The sequence below is a fragment of the Manduca sexta genome, chromosome 6, assembly GCF_014839805.1.
Source record: "Manduca sexta isolate Smith_Timp_Sample1 chromosome 6, JHU_Msex_v1.0, whole genome shotgun sequence".
Taxonomy (NCBI): domain Eukaryota; kingdom Metazoa; phylum Arthropoda; class Insecta; order Lepidoptera; family Sphingidae; genus Manduca; species Manduca sexta.
Window position 1 is genome coordinate 912,470 of NC_051120.1, and position 25,897 is coordinate 938,366.

The 25,897-nt window shown below is 35.4% G+C and overlaps 1 protein-coding gene across 1 annotated transcript in view; it reads left to right on the forward strand.

Moving 5' to 3' along the window:
- LOC115440954 (homeobox protein Nkx-6.2) overlaps positions 1-25,897 on the forward strand; it is a 54,766-nt gene that overhangs the window by 25,517 nt on the left and 3,352 nt on the right. The window lies entirely within an intron of this gene.

Consider the following 25,897-nt stretch of genomic DNA (forward strand, 5'->3'; position numbering starts at 1 on the left):
TTACCACCTAAATTTCCGATCGATACAATCCCAGAACACTTAAAAAAATCAATTAATTCCCATCACATATCACGATACTGGAACTAAATTAACTGGCTGCCAATAATAGTTAGCCGCCTTTATCTTAATAACATCGGGATTAATACATCACTCGGTGAAGCAGCCATAACACGCACGACCGTCCGTCCGACCGTCCGTCTGTCCGTCACACGACGCTTGACAAATGAAACGGCACCGATATAATCTAGCACGACTACCCGGCCATGTTAAAAAGGATTAAAATTCAAACATCCACCAACTAATTTACGACCTTTTATTATTGAATATTATTTCTGTTTAACTTTAACTGCGAAGCGAATTAACGAATGTCTATAAATAATGAGAAATGGACTTTAAAATCGGTCGATAGAGTTCAAGTTGCGATGCAATGTTATGGGTGGTTAGGAGTCGATAGAACACAAGATGGCGGATTGTGTCAAAATGGTAATGATTGCGCGAGACAGGCCGGAATGCTGTTCGGTAGCTGCCGACGATTTCATTAATGACATTAGACACACTAATGAGTTTTTTAAATCGGCCGGGGGGCGGGGAGGGGGCCGGTGCGGGCGGAGGGAGCGCGTGACATAGATAACACGACTTACGGATGATGTCGCGCGGCGAGCGTTACATGAGCTTTAAGTTTAGAGTGTAATCGTGAAGGATACTTTTAGAAGCTTAGTTTGAACTTTGAAAGTTAATTCTGAATTAATGGACACTGATGGGTGTGAAATGTTAAGAAAACGTTTGAGAATAATTAGCTCGAGTAAGCTCGTTGATTACTGTTAGTATGTTAGTTTTAAATCTTAATTTTCTCTACAATTATATTATAACTCTAAGACGCAGCGCAGACGTTAATAATTTGTTACCCAGAAACATGAAACAGTTGTTTTTGCTACTTCAGCTATTGACTATTTTACAATTTAGCATCTAGACAGCTGCGGAACTCCTAATAAAAACAAATTACCTTTTAACCTATAAAAGATATTAACCAAGACAGTAAAACCTAAAGGACGATCATCAAATGCCAATCAAAAGTATATTAAGTTAAAATCAATTAAATAAATCATCGATGTCGAACAGTTCTCACGTGTCGTGCGCGATGGGCCGCGTGATACGATACCCATCACGCCGCTCTTAATCACGTTAATGTGATACAAATTAAACACGCCGCCTTTTAAAGTCATGAGGTTGACTGACGTTTGTCGAGTGTATGTTTGTGGTAGTAAAGGTAGCATGCGATCGCGCATTATTCTTTCTCAAGATCACATTTTGTTAGATGTTAGGTCTTGTGTAGGGAACGAATCTTTTGCCATTTCCTTACCAAAATTCTATACTCCAAAATTGACATTTGAACAGAAAAGAATATTTTACAAGAACAGGTAGTAAAGTATTTTATGTCTTGTACATATGTCAGTATAAGATTGGAATAAGTACCCGATATGGCGATAGACCCGATCTTTCATATCCATGGTATTGAAGACACATTGCACAAATGGGTGCCGTTGTTGCAAGAACCTTTCCCCATTAAAGATATATGCGTGATGTATGTGTGTGGAAATACTTCACAAAATATAAGTCTAAGGAAAGCATTACATTTAAAGATTTTTGACTTGAGATATGAATTTGATTACTTTATCCAATTAACTGATGCTGTTGACTTATTTAATAAACATACACACATATCATACGTCTACTTAATGACAGATACTACAATACGTAAGTCACGGATCAACGCCTCCTTACCAAAGACATTTTGCATAGCGCTAATAACCTAGGTTCTAATTTTAAATGTTGAGCAATTATTTGTACGAGTTTTCAATCCAAAACAACAGTTAAGCTGAAATGAAATTTATGCCCAATACAATAACCTCTATATTTATCCCATATATGCTGGTGGTAGGATATATTGTATATCCGCCCGGATAGCGACCACCGTACACAAGGTGTTACAACCCGCCATAGTGGCCCACGTAAGTGTGTCGTGCTCTCAGCTTGTGCATAATCGGTTCCAACAGGCCGGTATAATTGTGTCGACTGCGAAGGGGTAATCATCTCTCGTCAGTCGACATTCTATTGGACTCCACTCCACTTACCATCAGGTGCAATCACTTAGCCGTGCACGTATGAAAACACATTAGAAATACTCATGGGTTATTGTTATTTTACCCTTTTTGGCATTAAGACTTGATATTTAGTACATTCACAATAGCTTTTATAGGGCATAGCCCACGAACGCAATGCGATTCCCGTCACGTAATCTCAAAGACATTTGCGTTTTAATTAATGAAGTGCTCCAGTTACATACAAAAACATTGGCAGTAAACCGGCGGTTATTGCTCTGTCGGATTACGCGGCGGTTTGCGTTATGGTTACATTCATTATAATATTAATTATTAGCTAACTCGTGCCCGGGGGACGCGTACTGATCGCATGCTCGATTGTGAATGTAATTTTAGTTACGTTTAGATTTGGGGGTAGTTTTGAAGTACTATTGTGTTGTAAAGTGATAGTAGAAAACGGAGTATTTGTATATTGAAAGAAAAGTAATAAAAAAGGGTAAGATTAAGAGTTATGGCACACGAATCAACCATTTTTAGAATTCTTTTCTGTTTATTCTTTACTTTGTTTGTATACTTATATCTACAAAATTACTGAACGGATTTTAACGTAATTTTCACAGGTAGATAGGGTAAATTGTAAAGCAGAATATAGGCTTTGATTAATTAAAGTACGGCCGTGTGAAGGTATGTAATGCTAACTAGGTATATCTACTCGTAGCGTAGTTGAGACTTCGTTGCATTGTAGTCTTTGTTATGTTGTGTGTGAAGTCAACCAATCCGCATTAGGCCAGCGCGGTAGACTAAGGCCTAATCCTTCTCAGTAGTAGAGGAGGTCCGTGCCCAGCACTGGGACAATATATAGGACAGGGCTGATGTTTTTTTATTAATATGCAGTTGTAAGTTCGTATTCCTATGTTTGCACTACATTAAGTTCATAATAGTTCAATACCGACAGAAGAAGCGTCGTTCTTAAAAATAAAGTAAGTTTCGAGTGTAGAGATGTATATGCTATCGGTACCCCTCACAAACATTTTCCCATCAAAGCAGTGAAATATACAAAACAATAATTTTAATTTTATTCAAACGCAACAAGAGCCAATAAAATCTCCGATCAGCGGCAATTGTTCTGCGGACTGTACTTTAAAGCGCGTAAGCCCCGAAGACGCGGGCGACATCTGTCGACGTAATTGAGGGATTACGTAGATAATTGAAACCGTGCGAGCGGGACGGATGCATACACAACAAATTGGAGTGAAAAAGACGGACAACATCACTCAAGGCTGTGTTTAAACGGAACGGTTAACAGCGTGTCTTCTTGTATATTGTATTATCTTTTATGCTCGATTAATCTTGCCGGCTAGTGTGTTGTTGGGGTGAAAAGGACTTTAGCGTGTCGGGTTAAGGTGTGTTTTTGAGTGTTACAAATTTTTCGCGATAAATAATTGTTTCGGTGTAAAATTGTAGTGTTTTCGTCGTGTCGGACGGTTCGTAGGATGTTTGCGAAGGTAATCTGCTGTAACGAGACGCCGTTTCGACAATTGACAAATTTCAACGTTGTTTGGATTTAATTAACACTAATTGCTGAAGTTTGTTTGGATGAGTGTCGTTTCGGCATGATTTGTTTTAAGAAAGTGTGACAGTCAAAAATGGTGCCACGTGAAGTTGAGTCAAAAGTTGTGTTATGAAAATTATTTACTTGTGCAATAATAATTTAATTCTTTGTTATTGTCCCAACAATAACAATATGTAACAAACTATTTACTGTCTTTAAAGTTGAAAATTGCGATGCTTTGTCTTTCAGCTACGACCTATTAACCTGGCATATAAACTAAACCGGATGATCAAGTCATCTTCATCCAAAAGTTAAATAGAATCGCTACTAAGCAATGTATTTTAACAATAAACCATAAACTTCCTAAGAAGCAACACAACATTTTTAAGTTTTCGTTTCACTCATAGAAATTCAATTGTACTCGATACGAAATGACTCTTGTATATAGTATTTTTAACCGTATTCAAATAAAGGGGAAGGATCTCGATTATGTTTGTAATAAAAAAAAAAGCTGAACATATCTCAGCATACAATGTTTTTCTTACCTAATTTAACAATTATATGCATTAAATTTATGTAACCTCAATTTAACTCATAAACCACGTACAAAATTTTGTTGCAATGCTTCGAACTTTAACCAATTTGAATCCAATAAAACCAAACTTACAATAACTAAAAAAAACATACTAAGTAGCGTTAAACCAACTTAATTAAAGCCAATGAGCTTATAAAGCGATAGATGAACTTAAGAAACGATAAAATTAATTAAATTAATATAATCGTGTCGCTGCGATAGATTTGATTGAGCCGGAAACGTCAATCGTCTTGGAACGACAAAAAAAACTACAAACTTTTTAACACGCAGGTAGCGTGGAGAATGGAGTGAACTCTTTCGATATATAGAGAATGGAATGGTTTTCATATGCAGTTGTTAAGTGAATTGGCAAGTGTGAGAGATGCCTCTATAGCGCAGTGGTATTGCGTACGTTTAACACTTTTATCCTGAGGTTTCGGGTTCGAATCCCGGGTCGGGTACTAGCCCAGTACTAGCCCAGTCTCGAATTTGTGCCCAATATGGGGATAGCCTCGCCTCCTATCACATCATGGGATACATGACGTGAAATGGATGCATCTATTGTGTCTACATATCCCTGTTGGAATAAAAAGCGCGTGTGTGTGAGAGAGACAAAACAAAAGTGCGGCCAATTGCTGTCTTTTTCTAAGAAAGGTGATGTAACTTATCCAAAGCGGAATATTTAGTATTAGTGCTTACACGTAAAAATTGACAATACGGTGCTACCTAACAAAACATAATCGCAAACAAACAACTAACCCGGAGTGAACTTATTTACGCAAACAAACGACTGACTTCTTACTGAACTTACTTAAATGTATAAGTAGTTTGAGCTAGCCAGCTGATGAATGATTTACTAATAACAACGGAACTTTAGAAATATTTTAAATAAACGATCAAAATAACAAGTGTGTTGTTTCTCAAACTCGTAAACCTGTTAACATAGTTCAATGTTTGTCAGTAAAGATAATACAATTACACACAAGTACATCGAATCCGCCCTTCATCCGCATATTGTGACGATAATGGCATGTCGTGCGAATGTTCGCGAACGTCGACATTACATACGTGCCGTGTTTCGGACACATTCAGTATTATTCATACGAAGACGCGGCGCTCTTTGATGTTACGGACATAGGAAACTGCGGAGAAGGTGTTGGATTCTATGGAAACGGCTTCGTATAATCGCTTTAAAGGTTGTTTATTAATGACTAGCTTTTTCCTGCGGCTCCACTCGTGTGAAAAAGGTTTTCCGTGATAAATATTTCGCCGGTATTAAAGTAGCCTAAAGGACTGAGGAGTAATGTAGCTTCCTATTAGTAAAAAAAAAATCAAAATCGGTGTAGTAGTTCCTGAGATTAGCGAGATGAAACCAACAAACTCATTCTTAAATTTTATATATTATTATACCTAGTCTTGCCATAAATATTGTAATAAAGAAAAAAGAAAATTGTTAACTGCAAATAACATTTATTACTTTTACAGTGTGTCAGTTTAATACATAAATATAAAACAATTAAAAATATAAAAAGCTTATTCGAAGTGGTCTCCATTGGCTGCAATACAGTCCTTTAAACGATGAGGCCAGTTATCAATAGAAGCACGCACTCTTTCCATGGGAAAATTCTTCACTGCCAATCGTATAGATTGTTTTAGGGACTCCAAATTATCATGGCGTTTAGAGCAAGCTGTACTCTCTAAAACTGACCACAAATCATAATCCAGCGGATTAAGATCGGGACTAGACGACGGCCAGTCTTCAGCTCTGATGAAGTCCGAAACGTTCGATTCCAACCAAGACTGCGTGGACCGAGCTTTATGACCCGGCGCCGAGTCTTGCTGGAAGGACCATACTTGGTTATTGAACATGGTGATGTTAAGGGGCTTAACTACCTTCTCAAGAATGGTATCTTGATACACTTGTGCCGATGTTTTGATACCTTTTTCACAAAAATATGGCTCAGTCACTCCTTCATAGCTAACACCCCACCAAACCATCACTGAAGTCGGATAATGTCCACGTTGCACTCTGTCGACTAATTGGGAAGCTTCCTTAGAGCTTTGAGCATAAATACGGTCATTTTGTTTGTTAAAATGTTGCTCAATTGTAAAAATTTTCTCATCCGTAAACAAAATTTTTCTGTGACCTCCCTTTGCGTACCGCTTCAGTAGTTGTTTCGATTTTACCACCCTATTCTTCTTTAAATTATCAGTTAAGAAATGGCCAGTGCGTCTCTTATAGGCTGCAAGTCCTAAGTCATCTTTTAAAATACGCGACATGGTTCTAGGTGCTATCTTCATTTCCCGAGATAAAATCTTTTGCTTTCGGACAGGATTTCTTCGAATTCTTTCCCTTACTGCTTTGACCACCTTTTTCGTACGAACACTACGTGGACGGCCAGATCTTTTTCTGTCACAAACAGAGGAGGTCTCATTGTACCTATTAATAGCCCGGTACACAAACATTTTACTAATACCAAGTGTATGGAGAGTTTTAAAAATTGCATTTGGCTCCATACCTACTTTGTGTAATGCTATCACAGCGATTCGGTTCTCTTTATCACCCCACACCATTTTAATATCGCAAAATATTTTACAATGTATTGGCGCCAAAATGAGAAAACACAATGAACAATCGTATAAAAATGACAGATTCGAAATTCAAATGTAATATTTTTTTATAATTAAGTGTAACAGTATTTATGGCCAGACTAAGTAGATTAGATTTATTTTTTTATCAAGCGAGTGAGGTATAATACATTAGGATTCTTGAGAGGCTACACCTAGACGATTCAGCTTGGTGACATTGCTACTGCAATTTTGTATTAAGGCCTACTACGCTGTATAAGCATTAATTTTTAGCTGTTTACGCTGTTAACTGCACATGACTTGTAGGGATATCATATTAATTAATCCAAAAATCTTTAGATTATATTTTCATAGCATGTCCAATTTCTAACATATCAAATACTGATATTACAGTTATGTAAGGGGTGAATTACGATGCAGGCCGTTCCACCCAACAATTTTAAAAACCTTTTTTTTATTGCTTTAAGCATCTCTACGCCATTGTTGTTCCGTAGAGCGGGCTGCGCACGTGTCGCGACACCGCATCGATATTGTGTTATCTGTCTTTATTCTCTTTTATACCACCGCACACCACACCCACCTTACATTGTCTGTTGTGTAAGGCAAACGTTGGGTAGTTGTTAATGTAAGTAAATGTTTAGTCATGACGATTCAAGGAATTAAAATAGTTTAAAATATCTTTAATATAATGTTATCCCTACTACTATTCTCTCATTTGTGTGTCTGCCTGGATAGGTACGGCCGAATGTCTATTTCTGCCGCCGAGTATCAGTGTGTAGTCACTGTTGTGTTCCGGTCTGAAGGAGATTGTAGCCAGTGTAACTACTGGATGTCATAATACTTAACATCTTACGTCTCAAGATGGCGAATGCACTGGAATACTAAACGATACTTTGCAATTCAAGGTGTTAGATGGGGTTTCTATTGTTTATAGGCGGTCATATCGCTAACAATCAGGCGATCTTACCGAAAACAAGATCGTCTCGTCATTCAAAGCAATAAAACACTGCCTATATTATATATTGGGTAAAAGATTCCTCTACTACTGAGTACTGATAGGGTTTAAACCTTAAGCCACTACGTATCTGTTGCGAGACCTTCAAAATTATTGTGTTAATGTTTGAGGTTTTAGATTTCTTAATTTTTTTTCTCAACTGTTATAATTTTGGGATATTTTAATATTATCCTATTTTGTTTATTAAGCCGGTAACTATGAAGTATTTATACGTTTAACGTTTGTTAGTGATATATGTCTTATACATATATGCAGTATTATAGTAGGACTGTTACTGACTATTTCTTAAATTAAATATGTAATAAAATAATGATTTCTTATGTTTACGCGAATGTTAGACATTGAAATAAAACGATTATCCCGGATTTTCCCTGTCACTACGAAGGTTAGAAAGTCTCCGAAACGACGGAAGAAAATAATAATATGAAAATAGCAATAAAATCTGGAAAATAGTTTTATATTCAATCTAATAAAAAAGTTTTTATGAAATATTATTAGGACTTTTTTTACATTCATTCTATATATTATTTCATAGAATTAATATATTAAGACAAACAAAAAAAAAAACCGGATAAAACAGAAAAAAAAACAAACATTTTCGTAAAAACTATTTCGTTACGTATATTTATTTTAAGAAATACTCATTTCCTAATTTAGAGGCAATAAATTACGGTTTTTGAAACTTCAAGACAGTATATAATATCTATGTTTATATGCCAACATCTTATTGTTTGTCAACGTACTGGCTGTCCCACAAAAATAGTCTAAAATAACATATAATAAGTATTATCGTAAAGTTCCTTAATGGAAGTTAACCAGAGTTTTGCCACAATGTTCAAGTTACTCAGTTCTATATTATTTAAATTATGGCTGCTTTTAAAGAAACTAGGCTACTGGTTTAGGGCGCTTCGCTACACCATGAAATAATGTTGTAAAACTAATGTGTTATGTGATACATCATAAAAATGACCTAGTTTATTTTTATTGGTCATTATGTCACATTAGTTAATACAGTCCTGGATTTATAAATAGGCCGGTTAGGCCACGGCCTATGGGCGGCAGCCTCTTAGGGCGGCAGATTTCAGAGGACGCACACACGATTTAACTAATCATTCGTTTATTTAACTTTAGTGTCTTCCCTAATACAAACAAATGGAAAATTATTAAGTATTTTAGAAACATACATACATACATAAAACTACCTACACGGGGCGGCGGAAATAAAATGGCCAACACTCATAAAAAATATGGATCCGGCACTGACTTAATGTACGTTTTACTTTTGCTGGCTACATCTAATAGAAACATAATCGTCATCATCATCATCATTAGCCGCAGGATGTCCACTGCTGAACATGGGCCTCTGCCAAAGATTTCTAGATCGACTTATTGTAAGCGACCAGCAACTTTCTTCGACTTTAATAAATCAATAAATGAATAGAAATAAAAACATAATAATTCAATAAAATTCGTTATCAATATTTTACAGACTAAAATATAAACCTATGTAACTCATGCGTTTGTGCGGACTATCTGTGAACTTGTACTTCTCTGCTGTATCTTTTCACGCTATCACACCTTTACTACACTCCTAAAACTTCATGAGCGCCTCTGTGACCTTATACTTCCCTGCTGTACCCTTTCACGCTACTTCTTCACTCGTACAACTTATAAAAACCTCTTCACATAAACATACAAAATCACACGGACCACGGTATAATCTACACCCGCTGCACAAAGACAATTCTAAACACATTAGCCGATCGATCGAGACCGCTACATGTGTCTACTTCTCGACTACATACACCCCCCTTCCCCCACCACCCCGCGGATAGGGGGGACGCTCTGGATAGACAACGCAAAGTCAATATGTGGAAATAATAATAAAAGATCGCGCGGGCCGCATACGTATCGGTTTATTATCGTGTTATTATCGGTATAACATCGATAGTTTAAGTTAGTGTTTGTTGTCGAATATGGATTGTTGGATTACGACTTCTTTGATATTTCAGATTGATTAACAACGGTTTGAATTATTGTGAAGTACTTTATACAGCTTAATCATTATTTTAATTTATTTAATAACGATTTCTAACAAAATTAACAATATTATAATACAAATAAATAAAAAGATATACTGGTTAATTACAATTTGAATGCCAGGCAACCACAACATGCCCTGGGTTTAAATTAAATTAACATATAAAAATAAAAATCAAATCCATAATAAATCTATCCACCTACATACTTAAATCTCATTTTAAAAGTTAGAATTATTGTTCTTTTAATATGTTGTTGACGTCTCCTTAATTTTTTTTAAACAAGAAAGGGTTAAAGTAATCTTACAAAATAATTTATATTCATATTTTAATAATATTTATTTTGTATGCGAAATTTTGTGGAAATGTTCGACGTTTAAGACAAAATACATGCACCAATGCATAGATTTGAAACAAATTTAGCTCAGTTTTTCTATAAAATATACGGTGAGATATTCCCGAAATTACACGAGAACTTGCGGATAAAGTCTTGTCAAAAATAATCTTTGTACAATAGAAAATAATATGTATCAGAGAGCAGTACATAGCGAACACGCAATATATATTCATGGGTCTATTTGGCCCCGCGTCGGAATCGCTTGATATCGGTGGAGACGTAACACTGATATGGCTTTGATGTCGAGCCTTTAGTTTGGGATATTGGCAGACATAGATATATTAGGTGTTGTGGTTCCTTCTTCAATACCTTTTTGGAGATAAAAGTCACATAAAACAAAATATGGAAAAGGCCTTATGCTAACTTTTCCGAGATAAATGATTGACTTTAAAAATGAATACAAAATGTTTCCCGAGTAGAACATATAAATCGGTTTCCAGTCCTAAGACTCCAGTCCTAATCAAAATTAATAAAATTTAATCTATTAATAAATGCAACCTAATTTCGCTCTTAAGTGTGATATAAGCTCAGACGCTGTCAAATTAAAGTCAGCATCTTAAGGTTGTCGCTATTTCATAAACATGTATCAACAACTTCTCAAATGCTATGTCAAGTCACATATGACGGATTTTGACAGTTGAGTTTTGTTTATAACAGCAGCCACTCAGCTGAACCCGCTCTTAAGTTCTATAGTTCAATAAATTAAATGTCCACTTGAAATCTTACTCAAAAACTAGTTTATTTATTAATAAGGTCCTTAAAATATCCATAGTCTAAATACGTTAACACTAGATCATACAATTCACAGTTCTGTGCTTATAGAATTACATAAGTTATAAAATTACATAAGTGTTTAACCTCAAACGATCAAACAAACTGCAATCATTATGTATATAGCGACGTTTCTAATCTCCATTTATTCCCTCTTGTGTCAGAGTTTAAAGTACAAAGTAGATCCCCTTGTACAGTCGCGGTAACATAAGGGAGTGCCTGTGGAGTGAGAGCCCCGCCCACGCACTATCCTGTAAAGTATCAAAACTCAGTGGTTCACATACACTCGCGGTCAATAGCTTCGCGACGTATAATTTTTTAGTCATAGCAGGCATTTATTGATGTAAAAATAAGTTACTTTTGGAGTTAAGTATAAAAAAATGTTTTTATGTATTATATGTATGATTAATTGATCATAAAAAATTCTTAGTCATCATCTCTCATATTTAAAAGCCAAAGTGAATTTTTTTTTTGACTCTACCTTTATTTTAGGAGGCCGACATATGACTCTCGTAAAAGTATTATTATTTAAACTATAGTATATTGATGTGTATTGTGTACAGGGCATATCTTCAAAAATACTCAAAAAATATATCTTAACAAAATAAAATATAGAACCCAATAACCCACACTAAAGTAACATAAAAACAAAGAGGTGTCCAAGCAGTTCGGCCGCGAGTGTATCGCCGACTACACAATGATATTGGAAAACTTGTAGCTAGTGCGTCACGATGTAGCGCCGTATCATCCTCGCGTTTATGTTACCCTAGTACCTCGCTGTTTTTATGAATATGGGCGCGTAAATCTTTTACTGTTTTATTTAGTTAAAGTCTGGTTGGTAATGCTTACATTGATGATAGGGTTTGCTACTTACCAAGTATGTTTAGCATATGATAGCATGTAAACATCACCGTTTTGTCTATTTCTACCGCCAAGCAATTATAGTGCAAGTACTGAAACGTTAAGTTTTGAAAGATATCTTATAAAGTTGAATACAGTGTTTCTTAACGTCACTCGCCTCATAATTCAATAAACATACTTTCCACATTCAGTTGGAATGTTATTGAAAAACTTATAATAGCGGGTCGCTCGCAGCGCTTATAACGCTCAGAGCGCTTAATTCGCTCGCGATAGAGCTCCGGTAACCTGCATTACGTCCGTATGCTAATGTTACTGCGGATTGTTACAGTCGGATAAACTGCAAATTGCACTGGTTTCAAACTCCATTTGAATAGAATAAGCTGCACAGAGCACACAACTAGTTTAATGCGAATTATTTTTAAATAGCTTTAAATATTTTTAATCTGTTCTAGAATTATTTGAAGTAAGAAATTAAATGACATTGTAGTTTATTGATAAGGGGTACTTTTTAATCGAAACACAATCGTACCTTTATACTGCTACTTCGCAACAAAAATAGTGAAATATGTAGTACGTATCTAGTGTTTACTTCAATGGTCTATAGCACACGAGAAAATTTACACTTAAAAATTTTAGGAATAATATATTATTAATTATTTTTAGCCAAGTTTGTACACAAATGAGAAAATGTCTGAAAATAAAAAACAATAAATCAACACAGCCTTCAATAAATGACGAATCACCGATGGAACCAAACTGTCCACGTGAGGTATTTTTAAAAAAATAGGCGCGGCGCACACGAGGCCAAATCCATTTGTTATACTGTATCTGGCTACATTAATAACCCGGCTTTATCCGGGCCTAATCTGCCGCTCATTCCCGCTTTCCGCGACCGATTCTTTTCCGTGCAAAAAAAAGTCGACATTTTTTATTTTGTCCCCGCAGATTTATTGCTTCGCCGGATTAATGCGTTTGATAAATAATAAATTCTGTGATGTACACATATGTGGAACTTTGGGTTTTGTTTTTAATTGAGTTGCTGCGTTAGATAGTCATTTGTTGAGACTGTTTGCTGCTAACTAAATGAATTGGAAACTACGCAAATTGTTGGTAAATTTAGCAAAATAGTTGTGTATTAAATTGACCTGAATATAATTCGCCATGCTGCTTTAATAGGATATTGCTGCGTACCCTTTTTTAAATAAGAATACTTTCAGATGATTCCTTTCTTTTCCATTAAAGCGGACGATAATTAACAACGGACATAAAAGAACTAGGAAAGGACTACACACGCTCTGGAATCCAACCTAATATATATTTGGCAATTACACACACGCTAGACTACTGCCCAATTCCTATTTACTTGTTCTATTAAACATAAAATCAAAAAGCATAAACATACCTAAAAACTCAAAATCAATTCACCCTAACGGTTAGCGCAGCGGTCAATCCGACACGGCTATATCGATAATTTTCAATTTGTTGAGGCCGCGATTCGTCCTTATCGGATTTGGCTCCTTGGGGTCTCCGCTAGGGGCTCCTGATCGATTGGGTTTGTGGTTATGTAAATATTAACGTTTACCATTTCTTGGAGATGTTACATAGCATCACGGTTTTTTAATTTTCAAGAGTAGAGGTGTATCCAAATTCTGCCAGCTTATTATGTTCCATATAATAGGAAGCAGTTTCTACTAGATAGATTTTATACAAGAGTTTGTGTGGCTAGACATCATCGCTATTTCTATTTTCGGCACTAAGCAGCAAGCATAATATATTGTGGTTAGTTAGGAGGTATTATAGGAATCGACATTAAGAGCCCGTTTCACAATTTCTCAGTAAATGCTGATCACATAAATGTATAAGCCGTTAGCTGACCAAATACAAGTCACACTCTAATCTATGCTGTTATAAAACGAGTACCTACTGTCTACATTAGCTGTTTCATATAATCATTGTCAAATAAAATATATATATATAATATCAGCCCTGTATTATATACTTGCCCACTGCTGAGCACGGGCCTCCTCTACTACTGAGAGGGATTAGGCCTTAGTCCACCACGCTGACCTAGTGCGGATTGGTAGACTTCACACACCTTCGAAATTCCTATAGAGAACTTCTCAGATGTGCAGGTTTCCTCACGATGTTTTCCTTCACCGTTAAAGCGAACGATAAATTCACACAGAATACACACATGATTTTTTTTTTTTTAGAAAAGTCAGAGGTGTGTGCCCTTGGGATTTGAACCTGCGGACATTCGTCTCGGCAGTCCGTTCCACACCCAACTAGGCTATCGCCGCTTCTAAATAAAATATACTTGAAACTTATGAAATAGGCCCTCAATATCTCAGGGTAACGAGCGCTATGTGGCATAACGTAGTATTTATTTATTTATGTGCGAATAACTCAAGACTCAAGTATCTACTTTGTTGTTTATTGTTTGGATAGTGTGCTACTGTTTTTGAGACGTTATTTAAAGATAGTAACATACTGGCTCGTCTCGTCAGTTATAGAAAGCCCGTTATTTAAACAATTTCTATATTTATTTATTTGTTTAAACTCTTTATTGTACATGAAGTCTTATGGAAAAATATATAAACAATAGACATTATGAACAAACAGGAAGTAAAAATGGCGGTCTTCGGCAATCGGCGACTATTTCAGACAACCTTTGATTTTGGATGGATAACTGTATATTTGAATTGGAATAAAGGATAAAATGTTAAAATTCCTTCATTATTCTTTATATCGTAATGACGAACGAAGCAATACTATCTATATTTGAATTTGAATAAAGAATAAAATATTTAATTCCTTCATTATTCTTTGTATTGTATGAGCTTCAACAAATAGCCACAGCGACTCTAATATTTAAACGAATCATTCAAAAAACATGTTTACCCTCAATTACAGTCACCCCGCGTTGATAAGACGAGCGGCGCCGGCTCACTCAGAATAGCTTTGTAATACCTTAATTTAAATTTAAATGACATCTAAGCTCGGACGGTGGTGTGGCGATAAAACCGTTCACATCATTACGATACGCCCCGCCGCACCGCCCATCGAGATGTTTGCAGCGGATTTGAGTGCGTGCATTTAATGCGAAAAATTGTACGGGTAATTTTTGAGCATTCATAATATTCTAAGGCGATAAACCTAATAAAGCTGAGGAATTCTTTTGTTTGAACGCACTAATCTCAAGAACTAATAAACCTAGTTTGAAACATTTTTTATTAATAGGAAGCTACATTACTCGAAGTGCTATAGGTTACTTTCTATCCTGGAAAAATTGTTTCACGCGGGCGGAGTCGTAGGCAAAAACTAGTTGTTCATAAGTGACTAAAGCAAAGCATGGGAAAACCAATACTGGTACATGAACCTTCATGTACCAGTATTGGTTTTCCCATGCTTTGCTAACAACTACCTAGCAACTACCTAGTTGGAAACAGTTATAACATAACAAAAAAACTTTATTATTCGATCCTAAAACATGAACACAATTACCATACGTTTCAATTGTTTGTTTTGTCGTGAATTCTATAAATTCAAACTTAATACACAATTTTTTTTAAACCTTAACAAGTAACTAATACCTTTATACATACAATTAAACAACCAGACACTTCCTGTCAAAGCGACCCCCGATGACGCGGCACAGCGCGATCAATTTAAAAACATAAGCTCTTGCCGATGAAAGCTTACACGTTGATAAGGGTGGCTTACACGAAGCCGGCGGCTTGCGGCTGCCGGCTTCTACCCACCCTCGGCTTTAAACTTGTAGATATGCTGATAACGTACACGGATTATATGAATTTGGTATTAAAATATGTTCTGGTTAAATGTATGCTTAATTTGTTTTCCTTGAACTGATTTATATACATAAATAGTTTGTTTATTCCGTTAAAGTTAACTAATATTTTCACAAAATTGATTGGTGTATATAACATTATGTATAATTTTACTTTTACTTTATCTTTTGTATTTTATAGTTACTTTTTTTAGTTTGTAAATTAATTTCTGTAAAAAACAAAAAAGGAACTCAATCTGTGTGTCACTAGAGGAACTTGAATGTTAGGAACAAATTATTCCGAAAAATTATGTAGTTTAAGAAATTCATTTCTAACCAAAGTAATTTATTTTGTTATACGTTTAAGGTAACTTCCACAATTCTGTAAATGTGTCCGGATTAAATAAATAAAAAAAAAAACACCTCTAATTCAGAAAAAAGTTGCCAGCGAAATCACAAAAATAACAAACTTTTACGAATTAATAAAAATAGGCAGAAACCATTAGTCAGCCGCGAGAAGTAAAAAATTAAAAAAAAAAACAACCTCCAAGTACAGGGTGGCCGCTATCAAAAAAATCTTTTGAATTATACAAAAAAAGAAAACTGTCGCCGAAAGAGCACAGATTAAATTTTAAGGGCACTTTTTCTAAATTAATTAAGGGTGACGGCGGGAAAAAAATTAAATGTCAAAATTACAACAAGATTCGCCTTAATTATGTCCGCCGGGCACGTGGGGTGGCAACTAATTACATTTTCTTAATTTGCAAAGTTTCCACTCGTTTGGATTGCATTTGGAGTTGTAGTAATTTTTTGTGCTCCCCACACCGTTGGTGTTGCGTTATGTTATTTGATAAAGTTTTGAGTTAGTTGGTTAATTGTTTTTACGTTTTTTACATTTAATTGTTTTTTGGGTGGATTTTATGTTTTTTGTGTGATGTGATGGCGACATTGTAATTTTGATTTTACTTTTACACCGCTATGATATAAAGGCTAATTGGTTAATGGATATTACACTAACGAAGATACTATGAAATAGATATAACCAGCTTAGATCTTCATACTAGATAACTCAATACTGCAATTTCTTTAAGTAGAATCTAGAGGCAAACATCGGCTGTATTGAATCAATTTCTCTAGCATTGTCTATTAAACTTAAGAAGCCCAAGAAAGTAAGCTATCTATAATTTATGAAATTGCAAATGATATTAAAACCTGTATGCTTAATTTTGGACTAACAATACGTCTCTTCTAATCTCGGTTGTTATGGAACGAGGTCCATAATCATAGAGGTCTTATTTACCATCTATGAACAACAGCGAAGAAGCTTCGTAGATAGGACAGCAGCGCTTTATTGCTTGGCGCAAACTGCCTCCATTAAAATTTTTATGCCAACTCCAAGTGATCCCGCTAAAGGGGTGTGTTTTTTCCACCGAGGACTCAGACGATTCACTTTATCGTTTTAATATCTCTTTGTCTTTAAAATTTGCAAATGAGTTTTTTTAATAACGCCAAATTTGTAGGCCGGAGTAATCCTTTGGAGATTTACGACGCGTTCCAGATAATTAAATTGGTGTTTTTCTATTTAACCCTTTGTTTTTGTTTGGACTAGCTCTTGTTTAATTTAATTTGTTTTGTTTTGAATGTATGAGTTCCTAGTTTTGATAAAGCTGTATTTAGTATTGTATATTGTTGTAATTGTAATCGTTTTTGTATGATTGTGGGATATCTGTAATATTCCTGGTTTGAATAACTCTAAATTAAAGCCAATGTAAAGTAGTCGAGTGCCAAAACTCTCGCTGGTTTAAAACTGTTTATTGACTTCACTCATTACGCCGGAAACTGGGTTAAAAAGATTTTAAATTTGAGAAAAGTGTTTGTAAAATAATACCAGCCCTGTATTACTACTGCGCACGGGCCTCCTCTACTACTGAGAGGGATTAAGCCTTAGTCCACCACGCTGGCCTAGTGTGGATTAGTAGACTTCACACACACAAAAAAATCGTATACATAATTTCTCAGGTATGCAGGTTTCCTCACGATATTTTCCTACACCGATAAAGCAAACGATAATTCACAAACAACACTCACATAATTATGTGAGTGTTCATAAAATAAGTGTATTTTATTCCGTTTTTAATATAATTCAACCTACACTAGCCTAGCGTAGTGAGTTAAGGTTTAACTCTCTTAGTACTAAACTAGACCCGTTTGTAGCAGCGGGACAGGGAACAGGGCTTCTATAATAAATTTCTTACCACATACCATACTTTTAAATAAATACACCAATGAAAAACACAATTCCTCGTCTTTTAAAGTAACGCAAAAAATATCGCACAAATTGAGCAAACACTGCGCCATTTCAAAAAACAGTTTTTGCATATCAATTGAACGCGTTGTCCGTTCGTGCGTTGTTTTTTTCCACGTCCATTAGTGTGGGCCATCGATCACACGATTCCAATTTACCCATCGGCCACAAATTCTTCAAAACGACTGGCCGATCTCGTTCAGCGAAGATAAAAAACAAATTGCATTGTAGATTGTGAACGTTTCGACTATGTGTTTTTAACTCGCGGTTTAGGGTTTAAGGTTATTGTAATAATTGTTAATAAAACCACTGTGACGGATCACTATTATTTAATATGATATCTTATTTAAACTTAATGAACTACATTATTGTGGCTGCTCGCCGGCAGCCCGTGACAGGAAGAAGGAAGAGGAGGCGTGTTGCCACAAAAACAAATCAAATTACATATTTAAAAATGTTACCCTAAACAAATATAAATGGACCCATTCAACAATAATGATTTGACTGAATATATGACTGTTTAGGTGGCATAGTTGTGTGGCATGCGCGGTACGACCATTGCTTTGACGTTTCGAAACCTGGCTCGGGGAATAGTAATATTGGGTTTTGCTCAATATTAGCCCGGAGTCAATAAATTGTGCTGATATAGGGGATGCCTCGCCCTCTATCACATCACGGGACAGAGACACGCCAGAATGCGTGGGCATTAATTGCACCTTTGCCTATCTCTTCGGGAAAAAAATATGTGTGTGTGTAGAAAGAATAGAAAATATAGTATAATATGACACACAAATTCTTGTCTTTTATCTCAGAAGGGATAGGTAGATGCGCATCTAGTACACCCACTTCCCTTTCTATATAATAGTATATGTTTAAGACTCAATGGCTCCTAAGTGAACTATCGTATCAAAAAAAAATTCTTCACAATTTTTTTTTAAATGGCTTTCATAGTAAACAGTACCTAAACAGCGTAACGCTAAAAAAGTGAAGATCGGAATTTCTGATATGTTATTTTATTTAGAAGCCATCGAAGTGGTACGGCCATATTTTAGGCTTATGACTACTCTTTACCACATGAATACAACGACCGAGGTATGTTCCTTTACAGTAAGCCGATGGCAAATGACAGCTTGATGCGTTATGAATGACGTGAGATGTGACGTAGAGAAATTGAAACCTGCCAAAAATGTTCGCAATTCAACGAGACATCAAATTGATTGCAATTAACAATGTTTTCTAATACCGGATGGTATAAAGGCTGTCGGCTCATTGGCGCAGTCATCTCTCTAACGACCGTCGAAATACATTGTATATACCGTTATGTATGGTGTGGGGTACTAGAGAGAGCGGAAGCGTGTTGGAATTTAAGGTTAAAGTTAGGAGAGATAGCGGCAGCGTTTTTAAGCGAGTGACTTTAAAAACTGAGTGGAGGTTACAAGACATTTAGTATTACTTCAAAAGGCTATGCTTGATTTCGGGAAGGAAACTAAATTGTATAACAAATTAACGATGTTTCAAGGAACTGTAAATCTTATTAAGGTATATTTTACATTACATTGTAGGTACTTAGTCTGAGGCATGATTGTTTTTAAATATTCACAGATGATATAACACACAAACTTAACGACACAAATCAACTAAGTAACCTCCTTAACCAATATTTCGACGACACTAAAGAACTATAATGATTTGTTATGGTTACGCGAACGTTGGAAGGTCACGGGGCGAACCACGAAGGCTACAGTCTTCGAAACAACAGGAGAAAATTAAATATCAAAACCGCGATAAAATCCGCAAAATACTTTTATTTTAATGACTAAAGAACAATTTTAAACAATAGTTAATTTTACGATAACCGATCATCACTTGTACCACCGCATCGCCTATGACTTGCGCCATATTTCAAAGCATAATCCATCGACCAACTGAAGCATGAAGCTGATTAATAATTATTATATACGTACAATGGCGAGGTCTTGATGCAGTATTGATTGCTGTGCTTCCCACAGAAGTTAATGCCTTGTTTAATCGCCTGAGCTCTGTCTGGGTGGGTTTTTGTATAGACCACAAATGAATGGATCATCTGATGGTGATATTTAAACATAATATAAGAACTATCTTAATATTGGGAATTGAGGAAATAAGGGAGATGGTATTTGGATTCGGGGAAATCTAACAATTTGTAATATTTTGATAAGTCAGTGTCATTACCTTTTCAAATGCTATTTAAGTAACAATTTCACTCAATTTTTATTTTCAGCGAATGTAACAACAATAATTTTAATGGATTATGTAATCTGAAATAAATGATATATTGTTATTACATCAGTCAATGCTACCATTCATGTTGTAGTTAAAAATATCTTCAGCATGCCGCTCTATTTATAATGTTTAGCCAAAGGACAATCATATAAAGACTCAAAAAGATAACTTTAACAACAAAAAAGGACGAAAACACCTCGACAACATTAACGTTTAGTTTCTTCTTCTAACAATGAATAGTAGGCGAAGTACTTACTTCACACAAAAAAACAAAGTGTTATAGTATTGACAAATGACATCGTGGCACGTGACCCGCTAATGATGTGTGTTCACGCTTCACGCCTTAAAGGGTAGACAGGGGGTTAAATTTGTCACCATTAGAATAAGCTGAAGCATATAATTTTGTAGATAGGTTAATAAAAGATAGAAGGACGATAAGTCGTTGGTTCGACTGTTTGTTTTTATTACAAGTTCGTAGATATGACGTGATATAAAAGTACGCTATGTTAATGATTTATTTTATATTCATTACAAAGTATTTTACTAATGTTTTTAATTATATGTATCGAAAATTTATATAGCTTAAAATCTGACATTAAAAGCACGATTTCAATTTTCCACCAAAAAAGCGTCGAGAGTCTTTGATTTCCAATAGGCGGGGTAAATGTCAAAAATGAGAACGAGGCGGAATGATATCTAGTGGCGTCATCGGGCATTGGGACGCGCGCAAAAGAAAGAATTAGCGCGCTATACAAACTTACTAAACTACAAAAAGGCTTCTTTATTATATTATTTGCTATTACCCATAGGATTATTGTCAAATCTCATATAGTAAAATAGCCTATTATGAAAAATAATTATTATCAAAATTAAAATTCCTAAAATACACCAAAGAAGCAGAAAATAATATAAATACCTATTTACCTTAAACTCTTCGTAATAAAACACATCAATAGTAAAGAGTTATACACAAAAGCTATTCGTCATACAGAAGTTTATATATTTACATTATTTCGAGTCACGTAGATTTCTAGTTAAAGTTCACCCCATAGATCAGGTGTGAGTGGGATTTATCGCGGTATTGACAGCGTGTGAGCTGCAAAACGTGGCCATTGTTGTATTGAAATTTAGTACAAGAACAATAAATTATGAGATACTAGCTTTTGCTCGCGCCTTCGCCAGCGAACAGGAGTTTTAGGATAAAATTCCCGTTTTATATTTTCCGGGATAGAAAGTAGCCTATAACCTTCCTAGAGTTTTAAACTATCTCAATACCAAATTTCAAAAAATCAGTTCAGTAGATTTTGAGAAAATCGATTACGTACAGACAGACAGAAAATGGGTCTTTGTTTTGTAATATGTATAGATTAAGTTTTATGGAGTTATTGAAAAATCTATTTAAATATATAATTATGAGTCTATAGTAATAATAAAATCCTACCCCTGTATTATTTATGGTACGGGTTTCCTTTATTACTTAAAGGGTGTTAGGCCTCAGTCCATTACGTTTGCTTAATGCGGTCAAAGGGATCGATACAAATAATACACGTAGCTCCGAAAAGTTTCGAGGTTTGACCTGGGTTTTGAACCTACGGACCATCTCCTACAGTCCATCCTATTCCCAACTAGGTTACCGTGCACTTATATTTACAATATTGTGATAATTCATCACCAGGTAGCTCTTATTTTGGTAAAAGAGGTGTTAATACAGCAATCTAACCTTTTAATATCGTAAGCATATTATAAACGTTGTACTAAAATTTTTCTTTGTTCTAAAAATTCTGGGACAAGTTGATACTAAAAAAATGTTTCCTTTCCATGCCTCGATGTTACAAGCCTACGACACAAATATTTCAAACACTCATTCGGAGCATATACATTCGAAGTTTGGAAGTAGTCGAGCACCTAATGTACTTAACATTAAGTACACAAGTACCCAACAACTCCGTACAAACACATTGACGTATGTTCATCATTATATTTACGGTCCCTTTCCCTGTACATTCCTTTCTTTCATTCCCCAAGTTACCCTAACTCTATTCAATTACTTAAGTGCTGGAAGACGGCGTTGGCTCAGTATATCCATCCCTTTTCCCCGCGAGGGTAATGTATATAGCTATCTCGTTGAGGAGGGTCGGTAATTATGTGTATAACTATTATTTTTCACGAGAGACGTTATGGGCCGTAGTTAATGCGCTTTCAGTGGCGACGTATAAAGACGTCTTAACATGTCCGCCATTTTGTTTTATTGCTAATTAATTTGGATGAGTTGTAATAAACCTGTTGTGTGAAACTTTTGATTCCTTTTTTTGTGGTTTAGTTCTAATTGGATACTGATATATCTTTTTAATTTGATAATATTTATTAATAGGATCTTTTCTACATCACTTTCCATACGTAATTAAATAGTTGTTAGAGATGACCATGTCTATCTCATCATAAATACACTGAACACATTTCATTTTTACTAAATTATGAGGGTATTATGGAGATGGCGTATAACATAAATAAAATACATTTTATAAGCCACCGTTACCTATAGATATCTCCGATAAATTAGCAATTGCATTATCAACCTTTAGGAATTGAAATAAGAATGTGTTTTGAAGTTAATTCTGTATTCATTGTACCAAATCAGTCGCGACTGTTTGCTGTAAACAAAATTGCCTATTACTTTGTTAAAAAACTTTCACAATATAGGCAGTGTAGATAAAAACAGTCCAGATTTACAATAAAAGCAAATGGCCCAATCATAATGTGTACATCGCGATTGTTTTGTTTTCGCAAGATGATGTTTTTTATTGTGACGGTTTATTCCGCGCGCTCCGCCGACTTTATGTCGCGCTACAAGGAACTGTAATCACTTTTGTTTGTTTGTTTTTCATTTATGTATGTAAAAATAATGTTCGGTATATCAGGCTATATATTTGCTATGTACTATATGTTATTTTACATAATATATACCCACGCACACACACACACACACACACACACTCACGCCTTTTATCCACAAAGGGAATATATGCAGAGGCGCAACTAGGGCACCCACTTTTCCTTGTTCCGTCCCATGATGTGATAGGGAACGAACCTGTCGCCATATCGAGCATAAACCTCAGACTCTAGGCTATTGAGTAGAAAAACCCAAGATCACTGCTCCAGCACTGCAGTCGCAACCTAACATCACTACGTCACCGTTTCAATATATAACTATACGAAAAATCTATAAAAGTGTATGTAGCTATAAAAAAACTAATAGGGACTACTAAAGAAAGGTGTGTGAGTGTGAGACTTCGAAAATCTCAATTTACGCAATGGTATCTTTATACCTAGTACATAATTTTTTTGACAGATCTTGGTCAGAAAAATGGGTGGACTACTCCGTCAACCCGTTTTATATAAAAATACGGTGAAGTGGTTCCATTGAGATAGAGTTGTAATGAGAGATTTTATCCGTCGCCATTCAACGGAATTTACGTCAAACATGTCTACATCCTACGATATATTGTATTACTTGCAAATTAATCTCGTAATACGTGTACAAACGTAATGCCTTACACCGATCTAAATATCTCGCTGTAGACTGAGCCCGAAGGGACGGCTCTAATTAACACGCGTGCCAACTTGCGGCCATCTGAACCTCGTTACAAACGCTCTTGCACCGCTAATGCCTTCGTTTTGGGATGCTTGGTGAAAACAGAAGCGGTTGGCGGACGAATATGGCTCAATTATCAAAGGTCCTTTTTGTTAAGAAGCATTGTTTTAACAGAACTTAGTTACAAAGTAAGAAATTTGTGTATTACATTTCCTAATTACTAAGTCGTAACAATTTGGAGACGAAGCAAGCGATATCTACTGCAAGTAATAGTTTGTGGTTCAAAGATTGTATTTACAGTCGTCTATTGCGAGTTGCACACTGAAAACTAAATTGAGTTCTATTATCTTAACTTGTATAGCTGAGATATTTTTTCTTACGTATGCAGACCGGTTACTGTACCAACTAAACATGTACGTATAATTTTCTGTGACATGTGAGCTATACGAAACTATTTTTGTTTCGTATTCGGTCTGGTAACCACCAAAAGGATAGACGTGCTAGCTCTTCTCATAATTTATTAAAAAAATACAACATAAAATGACAACCTCCGTTTTTGGAAGTCGGTATATAAATTTGTTGCGTTAAAATTAAATATCAAGATCATCAATTCAAAACTTACGAGCCCTCTGCCCCATATAAAGTCCAACAGATTGCAACTATAAGGATAATAAAGCTGAGACAGATTTAGCTCCTGTTGTATCGTCAATTGGTTCTGCGACCGCATCCCTTATTGATTGAGCTGTATTGTTTATGACATATGCTATAATTGGAACTTCGGATTGCATTTTTACTTATCGATCACTGCTATATATCTTCACAGTTATTTATTGTATCTAAAAAAGGTTTTGATCAGATGTGTTAGATTTGCCAATTAAGTTTGTGATTTAATTGTTTATGGTGCAAAATTCAAATTAGATTGTCTGTTAACGAGTGCTGATGTGTTAAGATTTCGGAGTAATTGTGAGAACTTAAAGATGGTTGTTGTCCCCTCATTATTAGTTTATTTAAAGATTTTTTAATGCGAAGAGACAAAATTACAATCGCGCTGGTAATATAAGTAATAAAGGGATTACAATTCTTAATTTTCGTATAATGTACTGGAGTACCAAAGACCACACACGTGTCATTTGCCATATTGGACTTTGCCAATTTTTTTTCCAAAATGAGGACAGCATTCAGGTGTTCAAAATTAGTTGAAATAAAATTACATATAAGCTATTATATACCAGTAGAAAATATACATTAGGTTTGCTTACACAGAAAAAAACAATGCCATCTGTTAACAATTTTGACAAGCGCTTTATATCCACCAAGTCTGCTATTGAACAAATCAATGTGATTGTAACGATTATTGTGTGTACTAGCTCTGATCAGGAATCCATTTATGGCATAGTTTGTTTTACAAAAAGATACAGAAAATAGCTAGAACGAGATTCAAGGGCAAATTTATATAACTAATTCCATATTAGAATTCAACTGTGAAATATGCCCCAGTCGCATTCTCAATATCTTATCGCTCTCGCTGCCGCACTCGCTTCAGTTTGTCACATACAGCGTTATTTTAATAAAGATATATTATACAGTCTAGTTAAATGGCCCGGACACTGATTTAACTGTGTTTCTACATAATTTGCTAAAATACGCACTTTTTTATTTATTTGTGACTAATGTCTCTCTTAATAATGTACACCACTACTGCCCTCAGACTTTAAAACGTGTAGTTTAATTCATATTTACCATAGTCCCACATTGTCCCTCACAAAAATCCCAAGACAAAATCCTATTAAGTAACATAAATTTTCATAACGCATCAAACGACTGTAAAATTCCCAAAAATTAACATTAAACTGTGTAATTGTAACCTCTACCACGTCCATAATAGCGTCGACATCTGCTCCCTGAAACAACCGAATTTCCAGAGATTCCAGCCTAATCATGAAAATGTATTTATGACCTAATTAAAGTTCGCCGTCGGGCAACCGGCCCCGTGGGATAGGGATGGAGATATGCCCGACGAACGAGAGTGAAAGAGACGCACGGCAACCCGGGCC